The following is a 15,098-nucleotide window of genomic DNA, read 5'->3' as shown; positions in this document are numbered from 1 at the left end:
GCCAAAGGCTACCCGGACGGTACCTTCACATGGAAAAGGTAAAGGCTTTGTCGCAGAGTCCCTTAATACTTCTGGACGGCTCAGAAGGGCAGCAAGACAGGTCTGTCAGCTGGTCAGCGAGGGGTTTTGGTGTAATACAAGCGGACCATCTAAAACACACAAATGAAAAAGGATGCTTAGAGCTGTACCAGAACTTGGCACCCAAGGAATAACAAGTGGTTCTTACCACCAGTGACTTCTTACCTCGTTCACTTGACCTTGACTGCTGAGATCTGGCTTCACCTCCTAAGAACAAAGACAAAGAACAATGCTGTAACACAGCCACCATTTACACTTGCTCGGCAAACACAAACGGTGACCGACCTTCCTGCGGGAATCCCCTCACCCGGTATGGGGCGCTCTGCCACGGATTTAATCCGTCTGCATCTGCAAGAAAGTGATGACAAAAGTCAAAGTGCTGCATGAGAACTTAACAGCTCCAGCCATCTTGTGTCAATCTAGGAATATCATCTAGAGGCCAAACTACACCCTACATTACAGATTTAAAGGCCTTGGGCCCTGTTCTATTACACCTATGTGCCAGGGTATGCAGCAGGGCAGAGCAGCTCTGGGCCAAAGCCATGCAGGCACCCGTGACACAGCAGATGACAAACAATGGGATGCAACAAGGAGAGAGACCTCTCAGCGGAAAGCATGACTGCAAGCACATCGAAGGGCTAAGGCAAAAGAGCGAAGACACAAGAAGCCCAAAAGACATGGCATGTACAATAGACAAGTGACACAACACGCACTCTGATTGCTCTGCCCGGCGCACCCCAGCATTGTTATCGAATGTGAGACTTTCCCTTTATGCGGGCTAAGGCGCCCCTTCTTGGGTATCCCCATCTCCAAAGCTGACACAAAAATCCCTCCCGGCGAGCCCCAACTCAATACTCCACTTTCAGCCCCTTGACTTATCTTTCAGATATCCGGGGATGTGAATCCACCTGGGACGCAAATGAAGACTACCTCACCGTCCTGGAAGCTCCTGCCATCGCCGGGCTGTTGTCTCTTAGACATGTACGATAAAGAAAACCAAACATCAGTACAGGGACTTCGTGGCACATCGGCCAAACCCCAACAATTCCACAACTCACTATCTCCTAAGAAGGCTGGAGTCCTCGGGCCACACGCTTTTGCCACACCCCGAGGCCGACACCGTCATCACAGGGTATACCTGAGTTAAGAGGAGACGAGGTGATGCGGCACTGCTGAAACTTGAGGGGACCCTCGCTCCTCCTCCCTCCCTCCCCGGCTTGCCGCAATGCCTCGGCCGCTGCCGAAGGCTACCCAGATGGTACCTTCACATGGAAAAGGTAAAGGCTTCATCACAGAGTCCCGTGATACTTGCAGAGGACTCACGAGGGCGGTGAGACGGGTCTGTCGACCGGTCGACGAGGTGTTCGGCGTAATACAAGGGGGCCCCCTGAAACACACAAATGACAAGGGATGCTTAGAGCTGTACCAGAACTTGGCACCCAAGGAATAACAAGTGGTTCTTACCACCAGTGACTTCTTACCTCATTCACTTGACCTTGACTGCTGAGATCTGGCTTTACCTCCTAAGAACAAAGACAAAGAACAGTGCTGTAACACAGCCACCATTCATGTTTGCCCTGCAAAGACAAACAGTGACCGACCTTCACGTGGGAACTCCCTCTCCGGGTATGGGGCGCTCAGCCACAGATTTAATCCGTCTGCATCTGAAAGAAAGCGATGACAAAAGTCAAAGAGCTGCATTAGAACTTCACAGCTCCAGCCATCCCGTACCAGTCTAGGAATACCATCTTGAGGCCAAACTACAATGTACACCACAAATTTCAAGTCCCCAGGCCTTGTCCTATTACAACCATATGCCAGACGGTGCAGCAGGGCAGAGCAGCTCTGGGCCAAACCCATGCAGGCACCCGTGACACAGGAGATGACAAACAAGGGGATGCAACAAGGAGAGAGATCTCTCGGCAGAAAGCATGACTGCAAGCACATCGAAGGGCTAAGGCAAAAGAGCGAAGACACAAGATGCCCAAAAGACACGGAATGTACAATAGACAATTGACATAACATACACTGAGACAGCTCTGCCCTGTGCACCTCAGCATTGCGATCAAATGCGTGACTTTCCCATTATGCAGGCTAAGGGGCCCCTTCTTGGGTATCCCCATCTCCTAAGCTGACACAAAAATGCCTCCCGGTGAGCCCCGACTCAATACTCAGCTTTCATCCCCTTGACTTATCTTTCAGATGTCCTGAGTTGTGAATCCACCTGGGACGCAAAAGACAACCGCCTCACCATCGTGGAAGCTCCTGCTGTTGCCAGGCTGTTGTCACTTAGTCAGCTACAATAAAGAAAACCAAGCATCAGCACAGGAACTTTGTGGCACATTAGCCAAACCCCAACAATTTCACTACTCACCATCTCCTAAGAAGGCTGGGGTCCTCGGGCCACACGCTTTTGCCACGCCCCAAGGCTGACACAGTCATCGTAGGGTATACCTGAGTTAAGAGGAGACGAGGTGATGTGGCATTGCTGGAACTTGAGTGGACCCTCGCTCCTCCTCTCTCCCTCCCCGACTTCCCGCAACTCCTCGGCCGCTGCCGAAGGCTACCCAGACTGTACCTTCACATGGAAAAGGTAAAGGCTTCATCACAGAGTCCCATGATACTTGCAGAGGACTCACGAGGGCAGCAAGACGGGTCCATCGGCCGGGCCGTGAGGAGTTTGGCGTAATAGAAGGGGGCCCCCTGAAACACACAAATGACAAGAGATGCTTAGAGCTGTACCAGAACTTGGCACCCAAGGAATTACAAGTGGTTCTTACCACCAGTGACTTCTTATGTCATTCACTTGACCTTGACTGCTGAGATCAGGCTTTACTTCCAAAAAATAAAGACAGATAACACTGTAACATAGCCACCATTTATGCTTGCCCTGCAAGGACAAGCAGTGACTGACCTTCCTGCAGGAACCAACCCACCCGGTCCAGGGGCGCTCTGCCACCAATTTAATCCGTCTGCATCTGAAAGACAGTGAGGACAAAAGTCAATGGGCAGCATGAGAGCTTCACAGTTCCAGCCATCGGGGGTCACCCTCAGAATACCGTCTTGAGGCCAAACTACAACCTACACCACAAATTACAAGCCCTCAGGCCTTGTGCTATTATACCCATATGCCAGACTGTGCAGCAGGGCAGAGCAGCTCTGGGCCAAACCCATGCAGGCATCTGTGACACAGGAGATGACAAACAAGGGGACCCAACAAGGAGAGAAAACTCTGGGCTAGATGATCACAAGGACCGAGCAAATGAGGAATGGCATGACCTAAGCGAGATTGATGGTGAGCCAACGAGGCTGCAAGAACCCTGGCAGAAGAGGATGATAACAGAAGGACTTATTCCAAGAACCGCAAAGACGGCTGCCCGAGAATTGGACGGGTGGAATCCTCTAGCTATCTTTGCATTCTTACAAGTCCTCATCCCCTATAATGGATCGTTGCAGTGCACAGCTGTCGATGCAGCTCAGAACAAGACCTGAAAGGACGCCCGACTCAACGTCGCTGAAGAGAGATGTGATTCTGATGCACCTCCAAGCTCACGAGTCAAAGGATCAATGGTATTGGCACCGCACTGAGGAACACCAAGAACAGAGTTGCTAAGAATAATGCCCGGCGTTTGCGATAAGCATCTCAAAGGGCTAAGGCAAATGACCTGCGACACGAGATGCACAAAAGACAGAATGCACAATAGACAAGTGACATGTACCGGGACTGCTCTGCCCTGCGCACCTCAGCACTGTGATCAAAAGCAAAACTTTCGCTTTACAGGTCCTAAGGGGTCCCCTCTTGGGTATCCCCACCTCCAAATCTGGCTCAAAAATACCTCCCGGTACGTCCCAACTCGACACCTTGCTTTCACCCCTACTGTGGGTCGCAGGTCTCAACTTATCTCTTGGATGTCTGAGGATGTCAATCTGCCTCAGGTGCAAAAGATGGCCGCATCACCATGTGGGGCACTCGTGCCTTCACTGGGCTGGTTCTCTCTTAGTCAGCTACAATAAAGAAAACAAGACAAACATCTGTGCACGAACTTAGTGGCACCTCAGCCAAAACCCATCAATTCTGCCACTCACCGTCTCCTAAAAAGGCCGGGGTCCGCGGGCCGCATGCTTGGGCCACGCTCTGAGACCGACGCCATCATCATCGTCACAGGGTATACCTGGGTTAGGAAGAGACGAGGTGATGCGGCATTGCCGAAACTTGAGGGGGCCCTCGCTCCTCCCTCCCTCCGCAACTCCCTGCAACTACCCGGCCGCTGCCGAAGGCTACCCGAATAGCACGTTCAAATGGAAAATGTAAGGGCTTTGTCGCACAGTCCTGTAATACCTCCGGAGGGCTAACGACAGCGGCGAGCCAGGTCCATCAGCCAGTTGGCAAGGAGTTTCTGCATAACACAAGGGGACTGCCTAAAGCACACAAATGACAATGGATGCTTAAAGCTTAGAGTGCCAGAACTTGGCATCGAAACAATAACAACCGGTTCAGTCCACCGGTCACCGCTTACCTCATTCACTTGACCTTGACTGCTGAGATCTGGCTTTACCTCCTAAGAACAAAGACAAAGAACAGTGCTGTAACACAGCCACCATTTACACTTGCTCGGCAAACACAAACGGTGACCGACCTTCCTGCGGGAATCCCCTCACCCGGTATGGGGCGCTCTGCCACGGATTTAATCCGTCTGCATCTGCAAGAAAGTGATGACAAAGTCAAAGTGCTGCATGAGAACTTAACAACTCCAGCCATCTTGTGTCAATCTAGGAATATCATCTAGAGGCCAAACTACACCCTACATTACAGATTTAAAGGCCTTGGGCCCTGTTCTATTACACCTATGTGCCAGACTGTGCAGCAGGGCAGAGCAGCTCTGGGCCAAACCCATGCAGGCACCCGTGACACAGCAGATGACAAACAATGGGATGCAACAAGGAGAGAGACCTCTCAGCGGAAAGCATGACTGCAAGCACATCGAAGGGCTAAGGCAAAAGAGCGAAGACACAAGAAGCCCAAAAGACATGGCATGTACAATAGACAAGTGACACAACACGCACTCTGATTGCTCTGCCCGGCGCACCCCAGCATTGTTATCGAATGTGAGACTTTCCCTTTATGCGGGCTAAGGCGCCCCTTCTTGGGTATCCCCACCTCCAAAGCTGACACAAAAATCCCTCCCGGCGAGCCCCAACTCAATAGTCCACTTTCAGCCCCTTGACTTATCTTTCAGATATCCGGGGATGTGAATCCACCTGGGACGCAAATGAAGACTACCTCACCGTCCTGGAAGCTCCTGCCATCGCCGGGCTGTTGTCTCTTAGACGTGTACAATAAAGAAAACCAAACATCAGTACAGGGACTTCGTGGCACATCGGCCAAACCCCAACAATTCCACAACTCACTATCTCCTAAGAAGGCTGGAGTCCTCGGGCCACACGCTTTTGCCACACCCCGAGGCCGACACCGTCATCACAGGGTATACCTGAGTTAAGAGGAGACGAGGTGATGCGGCACTGCTGAAACTTGAGGGGACCCTCGCTCCTCCTCCCTCCCTCCCCGGCTTGCCGCAATGCCTCGGCCGCTGCCGAAGGCTACCCAGATGGTACCTTCACATGGAAAAGGTAAAGGCTTCATCACAGAGTCCCGTGATACTTGCAGAGGACTCACGAGGGCGGCGAGACGGGTCTGTCGACCAGTCGACGAGGTGTTCAGCGTAATACAAGGGGGCCCCCTGAAACACACAAATGACAAGGGATGCTTAGAGCTGTACCAGAACTTGGCACCCAAGGAATAATAAGTGGTTCTTACCACCAGTGACTTCTTACCTCGTTCACTTGACCTTGACTGCTGAGATCTGGCTTTACCTCCTAAGAACAAAGACAAAGAACAGTGCTGTAACACAGCCACCATTCATGTTTGCCCTGCAAAGACAAACAGTGACCGACCTTCACGTGGGAACTCCCTCTCCGGGTATGGGGCGCTCAGCCACAGATTTAATCCGTCTGCATCTGAAAGAAAGCGATGACAAAAGTCAAAGAGCTGCATTAGAATTTCACAGCTCCAGCCATCCCGTACCAGTCTAGGAATACCGTCTTGAAGCCAAACTACAACCTACACCACAAATTACAAGTCCCCAGGCCTTGTCCTATTACAACCATATGCCAGATGGTGCAGCAGGGCAGAGCAGCTCTGGGCCAAACCCATGCAGGCACCCGTGACACAGCAGATGACAAACAAGGGGATGCAACAAGGAGAGAGATCTCTCGGCAGAAAGCATGACTGCAAGCACATCGAAGGGCTAAGGCGAAAGAGCAAAGACACAAGATGCCCAAAAGACATGGCATGCACAATAGACAAGTGACACAACATGCACTCGGATTGCTCTGCCCTGCGCACCTCAGCATTGCGATCAAATGTGAGACTTTTCCATTATGCGGGCTAAGGGGCCCCTTCTTGGGTATCCCCATCTCCAAAGCTGACTCAAAACTCCCTCCCGGCGAGCCCTGAGCCAACACCCTGCTTTCATTCCCTCCGTGGGTCGCAGCCCTCAACTTATCTCTCGGACGTCTGGGGATGTGAATCTTCCTGAGGCGCAAAAGAAGGCCACCTCTAGCCGTCCCAGAAGCTCCTGCCATTGCCAGGCTGTTGACTCTCGGTCAGCTACAATAAAGAAAACTGAACATCAGTACACGAGCTTAGTGGCACGTCAGCCAAAACCCAACAATTCCACAACTCACCGTCTCCTAAGAGGGCCTGGACCCTTGGGCCGCACGTTCTGGCCGCGTTCCGAGGCTGGCGGCATCATTGCAGGGTATACCTGGGTTGAGTGGAAACAAGGTGATGTGGCATTGCTGAAACTTGAGTGGACCCTCGCTCCTCCTCCCTCCCTCCCCGACTTGCCGCAACACCTCGGCTGTTGCCGAAGGCTACCCGGACGGTACCTTCACATGGAAAAGGCAAAGCCTTAATCACAGACTCCCGTGATACTTGCAGAGGACTCACGAGGGCAGCAAGACGGGTCCATCAGCCGGTCGACGAGGAGTTCGGCGTAATACGAGGGGGCCCCCTGAAACACACAAATGACAATGGATGCTTAGAGCTGTACCAGAACATGGCACCCAAGGAATAACAAGTGGTTCTTACCACCAGTGACTTCTTACCTCATTCACTTGACCTTGACTGCTGAGATCTGGCTTTACCTCCTAAGAACAAAGACAAAGAACAATGCTGTAACACAGCCACCATTTACACTTGCTCGGCAAACACAAACAGTGACTGACCTTCCCTCAGGAACCCCCTTAACTGGTAGGGGGCGCTCAGCCACAGACTTAATCCGTCTCTATCGGAAAGAAACTGAGGACAAAAGTCAAAGTGCTGCATGAGAACTTCACAGCTCCAGCCATCTTGTGTCAATCTCAGAATACCATCTAGAGGCCAAACTACACCTTACATCACAAATTTCAAGTCCCCAGGCCTTGTTCTGTTACACCCATACACCAAAGTATGCATCAGGGCAGAGCAGCTCTGGGCCAAACCCACTCAGGCACCCGTGACACAGGAGATGACAAACGAGGGGACCCAACAAGGAGAGAAAACTCTGGGCTAGATGATCACAAGGACCGAGAGAATGAGGAATGAGACGACTTAGGTGAGACCGACAGTGAGCCGACAGGGCTCCAAGAAACCTGGCAGAAGAGGATGCTGACACAAAGAGGATCCAAGAACCGCAAAAATGGATGCCTGAGAATTGTACGGGCAGAATCCTTTAGCTATCTTCGCATTTTCACAAGTCCTCATCCCCTTTAGTGGATTGTTGTGGTGCACAGCTGTCAATGCAGCTCAGAACAAGACCTGAAAAGACACCCGACTCAACGTCGCTGAAGAGAGATGTGATTCTGATGCACCTCCAAGCTCACGAGTCAAAGGATCGATGGTATCAGCACCACACTGAGGAACACCAAGAGCAGAGATGCTAAGAATAATGCCCAGCATTTGCGATAAGCATCTCAAAGGGCTAAGGCAAACACCTGTGACATGAGATGGTCAAAAGACCGAGAACACACACTAGACAAGTGACATGCACCAGGACTGCTGTGCCCTGCATACCTTGGCACTGCGATCAAAAGCAAGATTTTCCCTTTATGTTGGCCTAAGGGGCCCCTTCTTGGGTATCCCCACCTCCTAATCTGACTCAAATCCCTCCCGGCAAGTCCCAACTCAACAACCTGATGTCACCCCCTCTGTGGGTCACAAGCCTCGACTTATCTCTCAGACGCCTGGGGATGTGAATCTGCCTTGGGCGCAAAAGAAGGCCGCCTTGCCGTCCTGGAAGCTCCTGCCGTCACTGCGCTGTTCTCTCAGTCAGCTACAAAAAAGAAAACCAAACCCAACATCAGTACATTAGCTTAGTGGTGCCTCAGCCAAAACCTGACAATTCTGCTACTCACCATTTCCTAATAGGGCCAGGGTCCTCGGGCCGCACGCTTTGGCCGCAGTCCAAGGCTGACACTGTCGTTGCAGGGTATACCTGGATTAGGAGGAGACAAGATGATGTGGCATTGCTGAGACTTGAGCAGACCCTCGTTCCTCCTCCCTCTCTGACTGGCCGCAGCTCCCCAGCTGTTTCTAAAGGCTGCTCAGAAAGACCATTCGAATGGAAAAGGTGAAGGCTTGGTCGAAGAGTCCCATAATACTTTCAGAGGGCTCACAAGGATGGCGAGCCGGGCCTGCCGGCAAGGAGGTTCGGAGAACTCAAGCAGACCACCTGAAACACACAAATGACAATGGATGCTTGGAGCTGTACCAGAACTTGACACCCAAGGAATAACAACTTTTTCTTTCCACCGGTCACCGCTTACCACACTCACTTGACCTTGACTGCTGCTATCCAGCTTTACCTCCTAAAAATAAAGACAAAGAAGAATGCTGGAACATAGCCACCATTTACACTTGCTCGGCAAACACAAATGGTGACCGACCTTCCTGCGGGAATCCCCCTCAACCAGTGGGGGGCTCTCTGCCACGGGTTTAACCCATCTGCATCTGAAAGAAAGTGATGACAAAAGTCAAAGTGCTGCATGAGAACTTAACAGCTCCAGCCATCCTGTGTCAATCTAGGAATATCATCTAGAGGCCAAACTAAACCCTACATAACGAATCTCAAGTCCTGGGGCCCTGTCCTATTACAACTATATGCCAGACTGTGCAGCAGGGCAGAGCAGCTCTGGGCCAAACCCATGCAGGCACCTGTGACACAGCAGATCACAAATGAGGTGAAGGGATGAGGAGAGAAAACTCTCGGTGAGAAGAATGACTGCAAGCACACTGAAGAGCTAAAACAGAAGACATGAGATGCCCAGAAGAGACAGGGTGCACAATAGACAAGTGACATGACATACACTGGGTCTGCTCTGCCTGGCGCACCTCGGCCTTGTGATCAAAAGTGAGACTTTCCTTTCATGGGGCCTAAGGGGCCCCTTTTTAGACATCCCCATCTCTGAAGCAGACTCAGTATTCCCTCCTGGGGAGCCCCAACCCAACACTCTGCTTTCATCCCCTCGACTTATCTCTCGGACGTGCAGGGATGCAAATCCTCCTCGGGCACAAAAAAAGGCCGCCTCACCGTCCAGGAAGCTCCTGCCATCGCCAGGCTCTTCTCTCAGTCAACTACAATAAAGAAAACCAAACCAAACATCAGTGCACGAACTTAGTGACACCTCAGCCAGAATCCAACAATTCCACCGCGCACCATCCCTAAAGAAGGCCAGGGTTCTCGGGCCACACGCTTTGGCAGATGCCATCGTCGCCACATATTCCTGGGTTAAGAGGAGACAAGGTGATGCAGCATTACTGAAACTTGAGCAGACCCTCACTCTTCCTCCTTCCCTGACTCACCACAACTACCCGGCCGTTGCCCAAGGGTGCCTGAACAGCACCTTTGAATGGAAGAGGTAAAGGCTCCGTCGCAGAGTCCCGTAACACTTCTGGAGGGCTCACAAGGGTGGCAGACCAGGTCCGTTGGCCGGTCATGGAGGTGCTTCAGTATAATAGAAGTGGACCACCTAAAACACACAAATGATTGTGGATGCTTAGAGCTGTACCAGAACTTGGCACCCAAGGAATAACAACTTTTTCTTTCCACCGGTCACTGCTTACCTTGCTCACTTCACTTTGACTGCTGCTATCTGGCTTTACCTCCTAAAAACAAAGAACAATGCTGGAACATAGCCACCATTTACACTTGCCCTGCAAAGACAAACAGTGACTGACCTTCCTGCGGGAACCCCCTCAACCAGTTGGGGGCGCTCAGCCACGGATTTAACCCATCTGCATCTGAAAGAAAGTGATGACAAAAGTCAAAGGGCTGCATGATAACCGCTCCAGCCATCCTGTGTCAATCTAGGAATAACATCTTGAGGTCAAACTACCCTACATAACAAATCTCAAGTCCCGGGGCCCTGTCCTATTACACCTATAGGCCAGGCTATGCAGCAGGGAAGAGCAACTCTGGACCAAACCCATGCAGGCACCCGCGACATAGGAGATGACAAACAAGAGGACGCAACAAGGAGAGAAAACCTCTCAGCAAGAAGAATGACTGCAAGCACATTGAAGGGCTAAGACTAAAGACATGAGACATGAGATGCCCAAACGAGACAGAACGCACGACAGACAAGTGACATGACATGCACCGGGACTGCTCTGCACACAAGCATTTTAACCAAAAGTGAGACTTTCCCTTTATGGGGCCTAAGGGGCCCCTTCTTAGACATCCCCGTCTCTGAAGCTGGCTCAATGTTCCCTCCCGGCGAGTCCTGACCCGACACTCTGCTTTCACCCCCTCGACTTGTCTCTCGGACATCCAGGGATGCAAATCTACCTCAGGCATAAGAGAAGGCGGCCTCACCGTCCAGGAAGCTCCTGCCATCACTGGGCTGTTCTCTCTTAGTCAGCTACAATAAAGAAAACCAAACCAAACAACAGTGCACGAACTTAGTGGCACCTTGGCCAGAACCTGACAATTCCGCCACTCACCGTCTCCTGTGTAGGCTGGGGTTCTTGGGCCGCACGCTTCAGCCACACTCCGAGGCTGACGCCATCGGCGCAGGGTATACTGGGGTTAAGAGGAGACAAGGTGATGTGGCATAGCTGAAACTTGAGCGGACCCTCAATCCTCCTCCCTCCATCCCCAACTTGCCGCAAGTCCTCGGCCGTTGCCAAAGGCAACGGGATGGTAGCTTCAAATAGAAAATGTAAAGACTTCATTGCAGAGTCCTGTAATGCTTCCGGAGGGTTCACAAGGGCAGCAAACTGGGTCCGTCGGCCAGTTGGTGAGGAGGTTCAGCATAATACAAGTGAACACCCTAAAGCACACAAATAACAATGGATGCACCAGAAATTGATACCCAAGCAATAACAAGTCATTCTGTCCACCGGTCACTGCTTACCTCGCTCACTTGACCTTGACTGCTGAGATCTAGCTTTGCCTCCTAAAAATAAAGACAAAGAACAATGCTGGAACACAGTCACCATTCACACTTGCCTTGCAAAGACAAACGGTGACCGACCTTCCTGCGGGAATCCCCTCACCCAGTATAGGGCGCTCTGCCATGGATTTAATCCGTCTGTGTCTGAAAGAAAGTGATGACAAAAGTCAAAGTGCTGCATGAGAATTTAACAGCTCCAGCCATCCTGTGTCAATCTAGGAATATCATCTAGAGGCCAAACTACACCCTACAGAACAAATTCCAAGTCCCCAAGCCTTGCCCTATTACACCTATAGGCCGGACTGTGCAGTAGGGCAGAGCAGCTCTGGGCCAAATCCCACGCAGGATTTGCATGCAGCAGATGACAAAGGAGGGGACGCAACGAGAAGAGAAAACTCTCGGCGAGAAGAATGACTGCAAGCACATCAAAGGGCTAGGGCAGAAGACATGAGACACAAGATGCCCAAAAGATACAGAACACACAATAGACAAGTGACACAACATGCACTGGGACTGCTCTGCCCTGCACACCTCGGCATTGTGATCAAAAGTGATACTTTCCCTTTATGTGGCCTAAGGGGCCCCTTTGTGGGTAGCCCCGTCTCCAAAGCTGACTCAAAAATCCCTGCCGGCAACCCCCTACCCAATACCCCGCTTTCATCCCATCGACTTATCTCTCAGACATCCAGGGATGTGAATCCTCTTCAGGTGCAAAAGAGGGCCGCCTTGCCATCCAGAAAGCTCCTGCTGTTGCCAGGCTGTTGTCTCTTAGTCAGCTACAATAAAGAAAACCAAATATCAAGGCTTGAACTTAGTGGCACGTTCGCCAAAACCCAACAATTCCGCTACTCACCGTCTCCTAAGAAGGTCTTAAGGGGTCCTGGGGCGACACACTTTGGCCGCGCTCCAAGGCTGACACCATCATCGCAGGGTATACCTGGGTTAAGAGGAGACAAGGTGATGCGGCATTGCTGAGACTTGAGCAGACCCTCGCTCCTCCCCCCTCCCTCCCCGACTCACCCCAACTTCTCAGCCATTGCCAAAGTCTGCCCGGAGGGTATCTTTGAATGGAAAGGGTGAAGGCTTCATCACAGAGTCCCATAATGCTTTGGGAGGGCTCATGAGGGCAGCGAGCCAGGTACATTGGCCAGTCGGTGAGGGGGCTCAGCATAATACAAGTGGACCCCCTAAGACACACAAATGACAGTGGATGCTTAGAGCTGTACCAGAACTTGGCACCCAAGGAATAACAACTTTTAATAACAACTTTTTCTTTCCACGGGTCACTGCTTACCTCGCTCACTTGACCTTGACTGCTGAGATCTAGCTTTCCCTCCTAAAAATAAAGACAAAGAACAATGCTGTAACACAGCCACCATTTACACTTGCCCTGCAAAGACAAATGGCAACTGACCTTCCAGTGTGAGCCCTCTCACCCAGTATGGGGTGCTCTGCCACGGATTTAATCCATCTGCATCTGCAAGAAAGTGATGACAAAAGTTAAAGGGCTGCATGAGAACTTAACAGCTCCAGCCATCTTGTGTCAATCTAGGAATACCATCTAGAGGCCAAACTACACCCCAACCACTGTTTACACCTTCCCTGAAAAGCAGAATGGTTACCTGACCTTCCCGGCAGAGAAGGGGCAAAACAAAAGGAAAAGGCAGGTATCGATGTAGGGTCTGAAAGCATTGTGTTGGCTGTGGTGGTTTCCATCTGAAACCACTTGACCGCGATCTCTGTCCGCAAGGGTCTCTGTCATTTTGGAATAGTGGTTTGAATGCTGTGGACCACGTGTAAAACAAAAAACCCGAAGGATGCTTATAGTTTTATGACTAGTACAACACCTCTGGTAGCATCTAGGTCTGTGCTGGAATCAATACTTTTCTCTGTTGCTGGTACCCAGCTGGCTCACGATCTCCCCGGTGCCGACACCCAGCCGTGACAAGCACTTCACATCTTCAAAATGCCAAACAATGAAGTAAACAGAGCTGAAATCAGGCCTTCGCTAGGAGGTTGGGTGCCGACCCACCTCATCGCCGTGCTCCTCTGGCCTCCGCCATTTGTAGCGGGTTTACATTCTATCCCTCTGCAAAAGAATTATTTGTCAAAGTCACTTAGACACACACAGGGCAAGTTTAACATTTCCCAGGTTCTCATTTCTCAAAGCAAACCACCTAGGATCTGACAACAGCATGCATTAAGACAAAGGACTAGAAAACTGCGAGACGCTGCCATACCACTCCCGCCGAACCCCGCACGGACCAGCCGTGGTTGCTCCGTCTGAGGTGTGGCTCGAGTGGTTACGCAAAGGTAAAGGTTACCCGTAAAGTCTTCTTTCTATTCTACCTACCCCCCAGTCTATTCCACAGGGCAGAGCAGTTCCAGGCTAAACACAAACTCAAACAACACATTATGCTACAAACAGTGTGACAAGGATGATAAAAAAAGCTCTCGGAGAGAAGAATGACGGTAAGGACCGAGATGACGCCAAAAGAGATAACCGATGGCATAGGAACAGTAGACGGAAGCGGCTCTAAGGAGCAGAAGAAAAGACTGTAATAGAGTGACCTATTATAAGAACTGTCAGTCACAATGATCAAGACAGCTGCAAAACAATGCTACGTTCAGAATGCTCCCCGTATCCTTACAATGTTATAAGCCCCAGGACATTACAACTCACAGCTGGAAAGGATGTATGGCAATACAGCTGGGAATGAGACCTCAAAAGACATCTGACTCAACACTTCGGAGATGTGATTCTGAGACACTGCTGAGCCCATCGGTAAGAGAACAAATTATATCGGTGACATGCCAAGAAGTGCAAATGTTCGAGAACCTAGAGATGGTGGCTGACACTTGCCATAAGGTCCTCGAGGACAAAAGGCAGACATATCTGATCCAAGGGATCCTGAAGACACGCTAGACAAGACAACACACCAGACAACACAACACAGACTGGAACTGCTCTGCACACCCTAGGGTTGCAATCAAATGTAAAGCCTCTCCCTTTACCTGTCCTAAGAGGCCCCTTAGAGAGCATCCCTTACCCCTGCACTAATTATTAAGTTTTTCCCAGGAATTTCCAACTCACTACCCTGCTGCCATCCCATCTCCAGGTTGTAGCCCCCAACTTATCTTTTGGATGACTGGCAATATTAATCCACATTGGATGTGAAATGAGTCCTCCTCAGTCGTCTCGGAAGGCCCAATAATAGCCGGGTTAGCCTCTTAGTCAGCTATAATTAAAAAAAAAAAAAAAAATCAAGATCAATGCACAAATCTAGTGGCATATAGGCCAAATCCCTACAATTCGGCTACTCGCCACCTCTTAAGTGCATCCAGGTCCTCAGGTCTCCGGCTTCACCCAGAATCAAAAGCTGTAGCTGTTATTTCAATAGACATGTGAGACAGTGAGGGGCAAAGTTATATGGTATTTCTGTGAGTGCGGTGGATGCATTTGTGTGCTTTAAGATGTATAAATGCATCTGCTGTTCTTGGGAAAAAGCCTTAGGTAGCCCCAAATA

At 50.8% G+C, this 15,098-nt stretch overlaps 1 long non-coding RNA gene across 1 annotated transcript; it reads right to left on the bottom strand.

The window, feature by feature from the left end:
- Positions 1 to 1,564: 1,564 nt before the first annotated feature.
- LOC125328881 lies at positions 1,565 to 13,252 on the bottom strand. The gene is made up of 3 exons (XR_007204929.1): positions 13,194 to 13,252; positions 3,015 to 3,056; positions 1,565 to 1,601 (listed from the first exon to the last, which is right to left on the bottom strand). It is a non-coding gene; the product is annotated as an uncharacterized LOC125328881 (long non-coding RNA).
- Between the last annotated feature and the right edge of the window lie 1,846 nt (positions 13,253 to 15,098).

The sequence above is a fragment of the Corvus hawaiiensis genome, chromosome 7 (assembly GCF_020740725.1).
Source record: "Corvus hawaiiensis isolate bCorHaw1 chromosome 7, bCorHaw1.pri.cur, whole genome shotgun sequence".
Classification (NCBI taxonomy): Eukaryota; Metazoa; Chordata; class Aves; order Passeriformes; family Corvidae; genus Corvus; species Corvus hawaiiensis.
Note: the sequence above shows the minus strand (reverse complement) of the source record. Positions and strands in the feature narration are given on the sequence as shown.